We start from the raw sequence: 14,811 nt of genomic DNA, 5'->3' as shown, positions 1-14,811 counted from the left end.
TTCTCAACACAACTCATTAACTACACCCCCACCCCTTCTCACATAGTGAAACAGAAAAGACATTTTAAGGCTGATCAAACATTATCCAGCCAGGTGAGTTCTTTTCTGCAAACCTGCAACTTTGAGGCTCTCATGAATCCCCTTGCGGTGTTGGAGGTGATGACTTTCTTTACCGTATTTTCCCGAATGGCCTGCTTCGTACACAAGATCTCAGGGAATCCGGCCCACATGGTATCGATCCAAGCTGTGCTGGCTTTTTCTGCAGTGCTGCGTCCTTTTCCTCTTGTCTTATTTGACCCGTGGTGGCTTTTGGCTCTGGGTATCCAGTGTTGCACCTTCCTGTTCTATGATGGAGGATGGGCATGGGGACCCAGGGGGAGCCCAGGGAGGGAGCGGTGAAGTGGAGGGGTGGCCAGCCCAGGAATGGAGAGGAGACCCCTTGTTTCCTGAGTCCACCCTCTCCTCTCACAAGGAGTCATTTATTGAGCGTCTGCTGTATGCTAGCCGGCATGAAGGCTGAACGTGAGTAGGGTACAGTCCCCATTCTGAAGCTTATGCCCCTTCGAGGCCCTTCGAGTAAACAAGTGTCCCCAACATGAGAGGAACCTCCCATATGTTGACCTTGACAGACGTGGATACAGAAAATGTTGTAGGAGCCGCAGAAGAGCAATTTATGGTTTTCTAAGAGAGTATGAGGGAAGGTCAAATCCAGGTGTCACAAGAAAGTACCACGGTCTTGTCTGTGTCACCATAGAGACACACCTGTAGGCTCACACACACGTTTCTGTAGGAGAAAAACGCAGTGATCCAAAGCCATTGGCCAATTCCCGGGCCTCCGTGCTTCCTTTCCCCAGCTTGAAACTAACCGTTGGACTCATTCTTACTGGCTGACAGCACGAACCAGGAGGTATTTGGAGATCTCTGCCTTCAGTAGAAGGTGTGAGCATGCATGTGCGTGTGTATGTGAGAGATGAAATTCACATTGGATGTCGCTTTGGCATTTTGGGGAAACTCGAGTGGGCAGCAGAGTGCGGTTAGGAGCCCAGGTTCTTGTTCAAATCTCAGCCCCACCACTTTTCTAGCTTTGCAGTCCTGGGAAAACAAGTTCTCTGGCCTCAGTTTCCTCCTCTGAAAAATGGGCATAATGAACATATCTGCCTCACTGAGTTGTTGCATGAGTTACAGGAGTCGACACATGTGAAGCCCGTAATAAACATTAGCAGCTGTTATGGTTGCTGCCCTGTTCTTTGTGTCTGTTGTCTCCAGCTTGTATTTATGAGCCCGTGCGGGCTCTGTCAGCAGAGGCCTGTGTGGGCCGGAATGGCTTCAGGACCGTGCTGCTCACAGAACGAACGCCCAGTGCCCGGGCAATCCTGGTACGAGACCCTCTGCCTCATGGTGTGACTTAAAGCCACAACACCTACCTCTCCCGAATTCCTCTTCCAAAAGCCTATAGCATTAATCTTTAAAATCCTGACCACAGTTTACCTCCATGAAAGTTCCAACGTGCCGTCACCTGGGGAGAGAGAACAGTTACCCTCTGCTGCCTGGCACAGACACCTTGATGCACCCCCAAGCACTGGGAACAGCCAGGACGGTCCCTTTGGGCTGGGGAAGAAAAGGGACAGGCCGGGCCTGAGCAGGGGGGCTTGCGGAAGCTGAGCAGGAACCCCGAGGATCTGGGAGAAGGAGGGCGGTCGTGATGGATGGCGCTGGGGCAAAGGCGTACAGGGCTTGGGGGTTTGTGTTTGGGGCATATTGCTGGTGCATAATAGGTGCTCAATAAATATTTGCCATTGAAAGATGGGGCCTGGAAAGAGGCAGCGTGGGCACTGGCAGGCGTGGGCTGTCTCCAGGGTGCCCAGGGCTGGCCCAGCTCATCAGACATCGGGGGGCCAGGAAGGGAGGCGCGTGGGAGGGGTCGCCGGCCCATTCGAAGGCCCAGGGACTCCTCTGTCCCTGCTACCCCTTCTCACCACGGAAGGACCCTGATTCAGAGGCTTCTAGGAAGCAAGGCTTCCCTGCGGAGCATCTTCAGTGATGAGGCAAGGCAGCCACGAGAAACCTCTTTGCAAGAGGAAGGTTGGTGACCTCAGGTTTCTGGATTTGATCCTTTCTGCTAGGCTGTTTTAATCTGCAGAATTAAGTGGTCATGAGGCTTAAATAAAATAATAAAAATCAGGCCCTAGCTTAGGGCGCAGTCTCTATAGATACCCTTCCCGGAGGGGGCCGGTTGCCATTGTTACTGCCCTCAAAGTGGTGCGAGATGCTGCCATCTAGTGTGCATCAGGAGGAGAACTTTAAAATTTTAATTAGAATTGGAATTAATTAATGAATCTATTATTTTTATTATTCTTTCCTCTGTAGGCCTTAGAATTCTTTTTCAGAATATTCATCTTCTGTTCTTGATCTTAGGTGAACTAATGTAAATCAAACACGTCCATTTGTCATGCTGGCCTCCTGCACACAGAGTAAACAGTCCTCTCTTCTGGTCCCAGAGCTGCCTCTCCCTGTGGGGCAGTGGACGAGTCCCTGAACCTCCGGATGTGCTGTGTTTCTTATCCATAAAATGGGCTAACTGGACTTTTCCCGTCCACAACTGAGTGTGAGAAGCCCAATTTCACCCGTTCATTCATTCATCCGGCCAATCCGGGGTGGAGTCTGCTGAGTACCAGCCCGGGACCCCCCTTGAGTAAGGAGGGTGCAGGGCTGCCCTCCGGGAGCCGGTGTTCCAGGGAGGAAATAGAGTCACACACAAAATGAACAAACCATGGAACCATTTCTCACGCAGACTCTCTTCCTCCATTCTTTGCTTCCAATCTTTTTCCTTTCCTAATACTAAAATTCTTTCCTGACACACAACTCTGAACATCACCGCCTTGCTCAGAAACTGTCTCCCTTGTCAATATAATAGAGTCCCGTTTCTCTCTCCTGGAAGTCTCTCCATCCTGGCCGCTCCATCGGGCTACTTCCAGTGTTTTGAACCCATAGCAGGTGAATTTTGCCAGGTGTCAGGTGTTCTGCTAAGTGCTTTATCTGTTAATCTTCACCACAACCCAAGAGCTACGTCCTATCATCACCCTCTGCTTATCTGTGGGGAAACTGAGGCGGAGAGAAGCCAAGGAACTCATCTGAGGCTACACAGCTAGTAAACAGAGGTCCCTGGAGCTCAGACCCAGGTTCCCGTGATGGCAAAGCCTGTGCCCTTAGCCTCTGTGTCACGCTGCCACCTAGCTTCCTGCTTCTGCAACTCTGCTCTCCCCACATCCGGTGTACTGGCCATCTGGTGAAATCTCACCAGTTACTCGTGGTTCAGCTCAAAAATCCTGACCACCAGGCTGCCCCTCACATCCATGGCCCTGCTTGGCTCCCCCCAGCCCTAGAAGGGTCCCTACCTGGGTCAGGCTCTGTCACGCACGATGGAGCTTGTACTCGTTTGCCTCGACACATTACAAGGATCTCGTCAACGTCTGCGGCGGCCTGAACTAAACACAGTTTTGCTGAATTGCAGTAAATGAACAGCACGGGAGAAAGTGCCCTGTACACTGTTAAACACCAGAGAAACGGAAGTCAGCAGAGGCTTTTAACATTTCTTTATAAAATGGAAACTGATATAGAATATGAAATGTTCATTTGTGCCTGAGCGTGTCTTGGTTTTGAGTTTAGGCCACTTTCTATTACAATTCAGGATTGCTTCTGCCATTTGAACCGGGGGTCACTACACCGGAAAGTGTTTGCGTTACTGAGAAAGAGACTTGAAACTATCCCTGCGCAGACCTTGCACAAAGGCGAGCTTGACCCTCCTGACAGAACTTTAAGTAGCTTCAGTGCAGTGGCTCCAATTGGGGGAAAATCTCACCAGGTAATGGATGGGACCCTGGCCCAAGATCAGGCACTTGGTTCTGTCTGGGCCTCTGCCTCTCACTGGCTGTACCTTATTAAACTTCTCAGTGCAAAAAGGGAGCTGCCCAAATAATTTCTGAGGTCTCTTCCAATCCTAGGGTTCTTAGATCTTGGCTCTGAAGACGCATTTCTTGGAGTCATTTAATTGATTTTGGAAAAGCAGTTTCCTTGCCTATAAATTGGAGCTGGCCTAAATTATCAGAAAGTTGTGGACATTGCAGAGAAATATGTATGGAAATTGCCCTTGCAATTAAAAATCTAATAAATGCAGGGAAGAAGAAAGGAGCACAGCGTGTTGTCAGAGGTAAGTTTAAAAGGACGGCTCCCTGTGGCGGCCAATTTTCTCTTTTTAGAAGACGAGTTAAGTACATGAAACCTGGAATATCTTTTTCTTTGGAGTGACAAGCTGAGATTTACATAGTCTGTGACATTAGAAACTACGTCCCTGTTCTGTAAGTAAGATTGTCTTCCCCTTTCTCTGGTTGTCACGTTCTCTCATTTCTGGGCGGATCTGTCTGATCTTCCTGAATAATAGTTCCAGACTCAAAAACTAGCAAGCTTAACACCTTTTGTGGCTGCTACTGAAAATTGCTTTATATGAAATAATTTGGAATCAGGGAGAAAAATATAACATTAAAAAAACCAAAATTTTCTTAACTAATATAATATGCTTAAAAAAATTAAATAGTGATCAAAGAAATCTTAAAAGTCCAGGCATAGCCTCAAAGGCAAGTCCTATCAGATAGTTAAATTTTTAACTAAATCAATTTTACACAAACTATTCCTGAGCACAGCAAAAAAGCAAACACTCTCCAACTCAATTTATGAGGTTTCCAAAATCTTGATAATAAAAAAAGGACAAGTAGGAAACAGGAAAATTACTGGCCAATAACACTTACGATCATCGATGCAAAAATTCTATACAATATATTGGCAAACTAAATCCAGCAACATATTAAAAGGATAATACATCATAACCAATTTTGTTTATTCCAGGAATGCAAGGCTAGTTTGACTACAAACATTAATTAAAGTAATTTTCTAAATTATCATATAAATGGAGAAAAATCATAGCCAAGGAAAAAGGATCAGTCTAGGAAGCTTAGCCCTACCAGATATCAAGGCATAGTACAATACTCTAATAATTAAGATTGTGTGGTATAGATGTAGAAAGAAAAAACTAAGCAATGGAACAGAATGTGGTCCAAAAACCAGATCTACACAGATATTATCGTTGGGTATACAACACAGCTGACATTGCAAATCTGTGAGGGGAGAACTGACATTTTAATAAATGTTACTGAAATGATGATTTATCCAGATGGGGAAAAAATGGATTCTACATCACACCATACAAAAAAATTAATTCCAGGTGGATTAAAGGACCTAAATATGAAAGCAAAGGTATAAAGCATTTATAAAAGAATATTTTGAGGACTTTGGAATAATGAAACATTTCTTAAGACAAAAACTGTAAGAAAGATATTAGCAAAATAATAATTGACAAAGGACTCACATCCAGAATATATAGAGAAAACTTATCAGTTAATAAGACAAAGAACCCAATAGAAAATTGGGTTATAAGATGTCGACAAATATTGCACAAAAGAAGGAAAACTCAATGGCCAAAAAAAGTGTGAAGGATGGTCAGCCTCATTAGTAATTATAGAAATGCAAATTAAAGCCATAGTGTAATACCAGTACATTCACACCAGATTTAAAATTTTAAACAACTGACAATTTCATGTGTTGGAAAGAATGTGGAACAATTAGAACTACTGGGGGTGGGAATAAATATTGCTGCCGCACTTTGGAAAACACCTGTATGGACATTGCATTAGTTTTCTAATGCTGTGTAACAAAAATCACTACAAATGTAGCAGCTTAAAATATCACACACTTATTAGTACACAGTTGTATAGGCCAGAAGTCAGATGGGCTTGACTGGGTTCCCTGCTTAACTCTCACAAGGCCAAAGTCAAGGTGTCAGAATATATATATTCTTTTTCAGAGTCTTTTCCCTTACAGGTTATTACAAAGTATTGAGTACAGTCACCTGTGCTATGCAGTAGGTCCTTGTTGGTTATCCATTTTATATACGCTAGTGTGTGTATGTTAATCCCATACTCCTCATTTATCCCTCCCCCCTCCCACTTTACCCTTTGGTAACCATAAGTTTGTTTTCTATGTCTGTGGGTCTATTTCTGTTTCGTAAATAAGTTCATTTGTATCTTTGTTTTAGATTCCATGTATAAGTGATATCATATGATACTTATCTTTGGTTTACTTCGCTTAGTATGATAATCTCTAGGTCCATCTATGTTGCTGCAAATGGCATGATTTCATTCTTTCTTATAGCTCAATAATATTCCACTGTGTGTATATATACCATGTCTTCTTTATCCGTTCATCTTGTAATGGACATTTAGGTTGCTTCCATGTCTTGGCTATTGTAAATAGTGCTGCTATGTACATTGGGGTGCCTGTATCTTTTCGAATTAACCTGGATCACGGTTGCATGAGTATTTGCTTTATAATTATTTACAACACAGACATGTTTTATATACTCTTATATAGTATGAAATATCTCACAGTCCATTTTTTCAATGGCAACATTTTAATTAAACCTAATGATTGGTGTTGTAAAAAAGCCCTGGTCATCTAGGAAGTGGACACCAGCATGTCTGGGAAGAAGCAGGAAACCAGGGGCTTTCACGATATGAAGGTCTTGAAAGAAAGGATCTCTAATTTCATCTCCGAGCAGCCTCCCGCTGCCCTGCAATAATATCTTGCCTATCAACCAGCCCTTCCCGTGGGTTCTAGCAACTGCCAATATGCATTGGAGTGAATACAACTTGACTGTTCCGAGGGACAAAGGTGAGATAATTAGGGTGCGTTTACATTGCAGCAAAGGAATTTAGATGAGATTTGCTTTACCTGTTAGTTGTTTAAATCAATAGCACTGGCCACCATTGTAATAAATCTGTCAAATGTGTATTGGCCTTACCACGTTTGTCAGTGCAAACCCCAGACCCTGAGGCCTCATCTTCATCTCCTTTTCCTGGCCCCTTATCGGCAAGCTGAGTGAGTACAAGCATCTGTTTGTAGGAAATTTCATTTGGAATTCTCTTTAAAAACCAGATCCCTATAAAAACGGAACAAAGGGAGGTTTTAAGGGGGGGAGAGCTCATGCATAATAAATTATCCTTCACTTTTGCTTTGTAATTTCTTTTGGCCCTAAGCTCTATTTTCACGTCTGCTTTAAATGATGCAGAGATTTGTCTGCCGATGAGGGCTATGGGGGCACTGGAGCGCGAGGCCCTTGAAAAAGCTGGACTCTCCCCTGTTCTTGGAGGAAGAGGCACTTTGGGATGCTCCTACTAGAAATGTGGAAGGAGGGCCTTCAGTGTACAGTTTGGGGAGGTAAAATCCACGCAGCAGTGTCTTAATTCAAGCAGTTTCTTCTATTGATATAAAGGGTTTTACCATTATTTGAACAGGATGGATGTGTTTCTTTGAAAAGAGCACCATGGAAGGGAAGGAATAAATACTGAGTAAGTAAAATTTGAATTCATTCTAACGACGACTTTATCAGCTCTTTCCCTCCAGACACTGGCCATGCCCCGTGTTACTCTGTAGCCCCAGTGCCTGGTGTGGTGCCTGGAGCTGCTGGTGGGCACTCACTGAATCACAGTGAGTGAATGAATGAATGAGGTGAACGTTGGGTCCAGCATCCAGTCTTTGATTAGTACTCTTCCCTGACCACACTTTCAGGATCCCTGTATCAAGAGACTTTCCCCCCAGCTTGTTATTCTCTGAATTTTGAATGGAAAAGCAGTCACAGTTTTCTACTGCACCAATCACTAAAGTCATCAGTAACCGGAGGCTGAGCTTCTGGTATTAAGATCTTAAAGACTCAAGACTCTTTGTATTTCATTTCATATCTGAAATGAAAAGTTAAGTTGTGCTAATTCGTGTAGAATAGCACATCACATATCTTTTCCCGTAAAATGAGGTTATCAAACGAAATGTAAACATAACGGAGGAGCTTAGACGGCCTATCAAGGTAATTTAAAGAGATATCCTGTACTATTAGGCTGCAAAGCCTTGGATCCCTTCCTTGATGGTTGTCAAAGTCAATTCCTATGTCCTGAGAATAAAAGAAAAGAAGCATCTGTCCACAGAGGTCACTCATCATGTTTCCCAGCCATAAATTTCTGTGATACAGAACCATAAGAGGAGGAATTTAAGCCAATGTGTAGTTAGTGAGAAATAGTTTTTCTTTTTGTTAGGCTGTATGTGAAGCTGAGGGATTCTGAAACTGGTCTGCCTGCACTGCAGGCACACAGGTCTGGAGGTCAAGCACAGATGCCCTCCTTAGAAGCACAGAACAAGGGCCTGCTCAGGGTTGTTGCTCTTCTTGGGTTGCCCGAGAAGCTCCCTGGCCCCTCAAACATCAAAGTGCCCAGGAATCAATTACTGTGCTCCCCCTCCCACCAGACCAGGAGCCAAGAGCCTCAGTGAGTAAACTTCCTAGAGTGTATAGGAGATGGTCTCTGCTTCCTCCCTCCCTCCCTCCCTTCCCTTCTTTCTTTCTTCCCTCCCTTCTTCCTTCCTTCCTTCCTTCCTTTTCTTTCTTTCCTTCCTTCCTTTCTTTCCCTTTCTTTGGTTCTTCCTTCCTTCCCTTTCTTTCCTTCCTTTCTTTCTCTCTCTTTCCTTCCTTCCTTTCTCTCTCTTTCTCTCTTTCTTTCTTTCTTTCTCTCTCTCTCTCTCCTTCTCATGCTCTTCTTTTGATTTATAACAAGAGCATTGTGGCTGAATTTTCACACTTGATTCTACAAGCATTTGATTAAAACCCCACCACAGTCTAGAACATCAACACTCATCTTCTGGATGACATGTGCCAGTCAACTGTTCCCCTTTTTACCAGAAAAGAGGCTTCTAGCCCCCAGAGGGTCAGGAACACACAGCGTGAACACGACCATGAAAGTGCGTTCCAAGCTCGAGTGAAGGGCTCTGGAGTGTCGGCTGGGGGAATTCATGGTTTTCTAGGTAAGCAGACATAGCGTCAAATCCTGCTTCATTTACGCATTTCCTCAGCAAATATTTGAATGCGTCCTGTTGGCCAGGTTCTCTTCTAGGCATCCACGGTATATCAGTAGACAGACAAATTCCCCATTTTCACACAGCTTGCAGACTCGCAGAGGGTGCATGTAAACAGACAATGCAACTAAATTACCATATTTTGTTGATTTGGGGAAGTACAGAGTTGCACATGAGCTGCTCTGAAGTTGGGAGGCCTTCCTTCTACCATCACGGGCATCTTACAGTTGCTGTTGGCCAGTAAGCTGCCTCTAAGCATTTGTCCTCGCCCTGTGAATGGGCAAACCTGACCACAGCTGTGTAATAGGGGTGGGGCCGGGGCGCAGTTGCTCTCGCGAGACCCAGAGTGCGGCGGTCGGAGGTCCCGCCCCGCCAAAGGCCCGCCTGGCGGCCGTGGTCCTCGTGGCGTAGAGCACGGGGAGAGGCGGGTCCGTAGGCTTCTCCCCAGGGCCCTCCAGGCCCTCCCGCTTCGGGCCAGCGGGTGAGCTGGGGCACCCGGGGACAGGCTGGGGGCTGTCCCGCAGAGCCCCAGAGCCCTCGCCACGGCCGCCCCCAGGCCTTGAAGCAGCAGCGAGCCTCTCCCCCAGCCCCACCTCTGCGACCTGATGGCGGCGGCGGCGGCCTCCACGGGTCGCGGTCCACGGAGGCCTCAGCAGCTGGAGTATATGGACACTGCCAGTAAGGTAACAGCTTCAACCAGCTTCAGTCTCTCCATTCACGTTTCAGAAATTGGTCCAACTTAGATCAGTTGTCTACCCCTAGGGGGTCGCCAGGCGTCAGGGTTAAGCTGCAAGGACATTACACGTCATGACCTCAGGTTCACCTCTGTGTTTGGGGCGCTTCTCAAAGAAGGACAATTGTCGTGAGCTGGGGATTAACCTGATTGGTATTTGCTACAACACGTATTTCTATGGCTCCTATACAAACGATTCTCTCCAGTTTAAATGAAAAGCTTGAGGGCCAGCCGGCTCCCCCCTCAGCGATAATGGCTGCGCAGGGTCTGGGGACCTGGCCCTGAGGGTGCCGCCAGCTGAGAGCTGCCTCTTCAGCCGGCCTGGGCACTGGAGGGAAGACCTAGACAGGGTGCTGGACGAGCGCTCCGGGGCAGGGTCCCCGGCCCGACCTGAGACCCTCTCCTCTTAGCCAGGACCTGGACCTCGGAGGGGGAAAGTTGAGCCGTGGGACCTTGCCCTTTCTTGTGAGAACGGAGAATAACATTTGTTTCGGTGGAGGTTTACAGGAACATCGTGACCTGACCGTGACCTGACCTCAAGAACAAAGGCTCTGAAACCAAGAAGTTAGCAACAACTCACCACACCCTTCCCTCACCTTTCCTATAAAAGGGCTTTGCTGAAAGCTTTCGGGGAGTTGGGGGTTTTTAACGCATGAGTCACTTGTCTCCTTGCATGGCCCTGCATTAAACCTTGCTCTGCTCCAAACTCTGACAGTTTGGTATTGTTTGGCCTCCCCGTGGGTGGGGCATATGGACTTGTGTTTGATAACAGCTGTTCGTAATATTGTTGCTACTTCAATCTGGTCATGCACATTGTTGGTACTCTATGCATAGGATTTTATTTGCTACTTAAAATGTTTTTAGAAAGATTCTATGGTGATTCGGCATTGAAACAAAAAGTTATGTACACAAAAAGTCACGGGAACCAAGAAGCAAATATTCATTCTTGGAAGAATGACCACAATTCCGTATTTTCTTATAAACAACCAGCAGTGTTTTGACACCTTAAGAAAGGAAGATACCTCGAAGTAGACGTAGCCATATCATGTTTTATTAGCGAGCTGTACTTGCAAATGGATCGCCTATCACATGCCAAGGGTTTTGACCAGAGGCTGAAGACACCGCTTAAAACTTCTGAATTGCACAAAGAAACCTGAGCAGTGTGGCCTAAAATTAAGGCCTGGACTTGGCTGGCAAGTCTTCTCATTTAGTGACACACTACCTAATGGTGTGTCTTAAAATTCTTGCTGCCTTCGATGAAATGTGATGCTTTGAGTGTAAGAAGTGTTGTGCAGGAGAATAACACAGGAAGGTGCCATTGTAAATGGCATGGATTCGGAAGTGCTTGCTGAGAAGGTGACATTGGAGCCAAGACCTGGAGGAGGTCAAGGAAAAGCCATGCTTCCTTTCAGGGGAAGAGTGTTTGGAGAAGAATGACTAAAAAAATAAAGACTTAAGGGCATACTCCAGCCCAATACAAAATAACTTAAAGCTCTCGCTGGGGGATGTACGTTCCAGGAAGACAGAGACTGTGAGCTTGTGGCTGTTCGATCTCCCTGCAGGTCAATATTTGTGGATTAAGTGAATGAACTCAGAAAAGGGAAAGGAACGCTATAGTGAGTGATGAAACATTAGCACTTAAAGTTACATTTAAATAATTGCTGTTAATGTAGTCATGAGGTTTAATACTGTTATGGTCTGAATGTTTGTGTTCCCCTCAAATCCATATGATGGAATCCTAACCCCCAAGGTGATGGTATTAGGAGGTGGGGTCTTCGGGGGTGATTAGGTCATGAGGGTGGAGCCCTCATGATTGGGATTAGTGTGCTTATAAAAGAGACCCCACAGAGCTCCCTAGCTTCTTCTGCCATGTGAGGATAAAAGAAGTCCGTGACCCAGAAGAGGGCCTTCATCTGCTCATGCTGGCTCCCTGATCTTGGACTTTCAGCTTCCAGAACTGTGAGAAATTAATTTCTGTTGTTTATCTCTCTTGCCACCCAGTCTGTGGCATCTTGTTACAGCAGACCCGACAGACTAAGACAAACACATTTTTAAAGGACTTAAAAAACTAAACAGTGTATGTCCCTAGAGAACTGCAAATTAAAACAACAGCTAGATACCATCATACACCATTAGAATGGCAGAAATGCCAGATACTGAGGATCCCACGTGCTGACGATCACGTGGAGCAGAAGAAACTCTCGTCCGTCGCTGGTGGGAATGCAAAATGGTGCGGCCGCTTTGGAAGGTCAGCAGCTTCTTACAAAACTAAACATAATCTTACCATGCAATCTAGCAGTTGCACTCCTTGGTATTTATCCAAATGAATTGAAATTTTATGTCCACACATCCTCAGGAAAACCTGCACATGGATGTTTATGGCAGCTTTATTTACAGTTGCCAAAACTTGGAGGTAACCAAGATGCCCTTCAGTAGGTGAATGGAGAATAAACTGTGGTACATCCAGACAATGGAATATTATTTAGCACTAAAAAAAAGAACGACATGGAGGAAGCTCAGATGCATATTACTAAGTGAAGGAAGCCAATATGAAAAAAGCTACATACTGTATAATTCTAACTGTGTGACATCCTGGAAAAGACAAAACTATGGAGACAGGAAAGGATCAGTGGCTGCAGGGATTGGGGAAGAGAGGGATGAATAGCGGGAGCCCAGAGGATTTTTAAGGCAGTGAGACTACGCTGTGTGACGTTACAATGGTGATACATGTCATTATATGTTTGTGAAAACCCACAGAATGTACAACACCAACACCAAGAGTGAACCTTAATGTAAACTATGATTTGGGATGATAATGGTGTGTCAGGTTCATTGATTGTATCAAATGTACTGCTCTGGTGCGGGGTTTTATAGTGGGAGAGGCTGTGTGTGCATGGAGGTGGGAGCAAAGGATATATGGGAACTCTACTTTCTGCTCAGAAGTACGGAAAGTGAACCTAAAAGTGCTCTAAAAAAATAAAGTCTATTAGAAGTAAAAAAAAAAGCGCTCACGATAATAATTATAATCTTGGAACTAAAATTCAACGTTATTTCAACAAAGCTTAAGGGCAAGGGGTCGTTAAGAAGAGGGCATACAGGAAGTTGTCAACATATCATCTTGTTTGACTTGGAGGAGAGGGAGGTTAAAATACTATTTAATTATTGATGTTGCTAGAAAATGTGGTTCAATTGAGTTAGCTAAAAATGGAAGCAAAACTCTGGTAGACTAGAAATAGAATGTAGAGCTTCAAAGAGTGTAGAAAAGGACAAAGAAAATTTAATGAACCTAGTATATGATAAGAAAGGAAAAGAAAAAGCATTGAGATAATATAAATAGAAAATATAAATGGAATGGGCAAGCATAGTATCTTCACCTACCAGGTGAAGCACAAACTCCCCTGTTAAGGGACAGGCTGATGCTGGGTGTGGGCAGGGGGGAGAAGGGGACGACAGGGGACTTCCCTTAGGGCTCCCTCCAGCGAGGTGGGTGCTGGCAGGGGATGCTCTGGTGGCAAGCCTCCTTCTCCTAAGGGAGCTTGGGGGCAGTAGAGAAGGGAGTTTGCAAATCCTGGTTCATCCCATCCCAGCCACCCATCTGCTTGTGAGATCTTCTGGGTGTTTCTACTGGTGGGAATCGGGCAGGGGTTAACCCAGAAAGCAAAGCCATTATCAGTGACCTCTCTCTCTTCTTGAAGCTGGGGCACACGCAGGTTACCCTGATCCACATTCTCTTGCTCTCTGGTCCCCCGCATCGACATGAGAAGACAGTCAGGCACATCCTCCCGTGACCTGGTGAGTAGTCCCCACTGTGTGAGGCGGAGGGAGCGGACCAGCCCCCATGCAGTTATGGTGGTTTTTGTCTTTATCCCTTGTTATGCATCCCTTTGGGACATTCTTGTCTAAGGCAGCTCTGAGCTCGAGAATTTTTGCCAGACTCTGCGGGGGAAGTGCAGCCATGTCTCCCTTTGCAGGTGCTGAGTCACAGGCCAATCAGCCCTGATCCATTTAGCTGTCCATCCTGCCCCATCTGCATCACACTGTCCACAAAGTTTCCAGCTTTTCACTTTGCTATTTCCCAGCACTCTTTTCTTGGCTAATTTTTTTGTGCTTTGGTTAGTTCCGTGGAGGTTTGAGAGGCAGGGGATGTAAATAACAATTTGAAGATGCAAGTTGCAATTCCAAAAGGATACCTTGTTATAATAAGCTTAGCTCTGCTTACTTTGAGGGTGAGACACTCATGTGGGTGTACCGAGTCAGTCACAATATGTTTGCTAAGAAACAAAGCCCGTCCTTATGAGCACAGCAAGCACATTTCCCCCAGGGCCTTTGTATTCTCCCCGCTGCTGTGCTGGCCCTTCCCCCAGATGCTCATGTAGTTTATCCATCTTCACTCAGTTTTCTGCTCTGATGTCCCCTTCTCAAGGTACCTTCACCCTCTCTTCTTTTTTTTTTTTGCGGTACGCGGGCCTCTCACTGCTGTGGCCTCTCCCGTCGCGGAGCACAGACTCCGGACGCGCAGGCTCAGCGGCCATGGCCCACGGGCCCAGCCGCTCTGCAGCACGTGGGATCCCCCCGGACCAGGGCACGAACCCGCGTCCCCTGCATCGGCAGGCGGACTCCCAACCACTGCGCCACCAGGGAAGCCCTACCCTCTCTTCTTTTTAAAAATTTTTTTTTAATTTTTACATCTTTATTGGAGTATAATTGCTTTACAATGGTGTGTTAGTTTCTGCTTTATAACAAAGTGAATCAGTTATACATATACATATATCCCCATATCTCCTCCCTCCTGCATCTCCCTCCCTCCCACCCTCCCCACCCTCTCTTCTTTCCTTGCTATTTTTTTTTTTTTAGCACGTATCACTCCTTGACATTGTATTATGTATTTGTAGAACAGTGGCACACAGGAACATCTGTCCATATTTGTGAACGTGAGGATGTGTGACAGTGGAGAAGGGTGGCTAGTCCAGCTGGGGTAGCTGAACCACAGTCCTCGCGGTTTTTCTGTGATGTCAGATTCACAATACAACTAACTTTATAGTTTCAGAGGTTTTTTTGCTCCTAGATAAAAA

The 14,811-nt window shown here is 45.6% G+C and overlaps 1 protein-coding gene across 8 annotated transcripts in view; it reads left to right on the top strand.

The window, feature by feature from the left end:
* Window positions 1–9,351: 9,351 nt before the first annotated feature.
* FRMD4A (FERM domain containing 4A) overlaps window positions 9,352–14,811 on the top strand; it is a gene marked incomplete at its 3' end in the record, with an annotated part of 767,390 nt that continues 761,930 nt past the window's right edge. For 5 of the 8 annotated variants that reach the window (XM_079914358.1, XM_079914357.1, XM_079914368.1 and 2 more), the window contains exons 1-2: window positions 9,352–9,689; window positions 13,435–13,531. The remainder of the gene's footprint in view (window positions 9,690–13,434; window positions 13,532–14,811) is intronic. The other 3 variants (XM_079914365.1, XM_079914371.1, XM_079914366.1) reach the window with 3 other exon arrangements.

The sequence above is a fragment of the Stenella coeruleoalba genome (assembly GCF_951394435.1).
Source record: "Stenella coeruleoalba genome assembly, chromosome: 2".
Classification (NCBI taxonomy): domain Eukaryota; kingdom Metazoa; phylum Chordata; class Mammalia; order Artiodactyla; family Delphinidae; genus Stenella; species Stenella coeruleoalba.
Note: the sequence above shows the minus strand (reverse complement) of the source record. Positions and strands in the feature narration are given on the sequence as shown.